Source organism: Clarias gariepinus, chromosome 9 (assembly GCF_024256425.1).
Source record: "Clarias gariepinus isolate MV-2021 ecotype Netherlands chromosome 9, CGAR_prim_01v2, whole genome shotgun sequence".
NCBI lineage: Eukaryota > Metazoa > Chordata > Actinopteri > Siluriformes > Clariidae > Clarias > Clarias gariepinus.
In genome coordinates, this window is record NC_071108.1 from 26,466,714 (window position 1) to 26,467,729 (window position 1,016).

Consider the following 1,016-nt stretch of genomic DNA (forward strand, 5'->3'; position numbering starts at 1 on the left):
GTTTTGTACAACTGTTTGTAATCATTTTTTTTATTTTGTTTGGGTGAAAGTGAAAAGGGGTGTGGTGCATTTTTATGTGTGGAGGTGTGTATTTTTGGGTGGAAAAGAAGGTGGCGTGAAGCCAACCAGGTCTAACCAATTTACTCAAATACCTAAATGAAACTTGAATTCTCCACTTATTCATTTCACAGATTAGGACATTAGCTTTAATGCAGCTCTCTCTCTCTCTCTCTCTCTCTCTCTCTCTCTCTATCCTCACCATTTATAGGTAGTATTTCTGATGTGATGTTTTTGTGGAGGAGTAGCATAACACGTTTACACCTAATACAGTACAGAATGATTTTTTAAATATGACAGATGTGCTGTTATATGAGAGTGAGTCAAAATCAGTCTGCACTCCGGTTATATTAAAGCCTTTGTTGATCTCATCAGCGCTTTCCTTTTAAGACTACCGTCTCCCCAGTCACTGCTGTGCAGGTGTGAACGTTTCACATCAGTTAATTTGTAAAAAACTTGGATGTCCCATTTTGTTATTTCCACCAGAGAAGAGCAGTGTGCAGTGATTAGGTTTTAGAGCATAAACCCAAGCGTTTGGATCTCTGAAAAGAAAATTTCAACTGATACTCTAAGGAAGGTGAATGTTTCCCGAAGACAGATTCATTACTACAAGTCTGAGAGTAAACAGCAGAGTATGAAACGGAAACATCCTTAAGCGCCAACGAAGAAAAAGTCACTAATCATCTGGAAAATTGATGCTTACAGTTTTCTGGAATCCTCAAATCAACATTGCCCTTCTAGTCGATGCTTATTAAGAAGCTGAAACCTAAACTTTGGAGTAAGTTGTTATCTTGCATGATGACGCACATCTTCACACTTCTGACCACAATGTCAACACAATCTGCTTTGACTCTGTTTTGAGGTGTTACAGCATCCTCCCTATAGTTCTGGGCCCATATTTACAAAGCCTCTTAAGCCTAAAAGTTGCTCTTTAAGTCTTAGAAATTCTTAGAAATTCT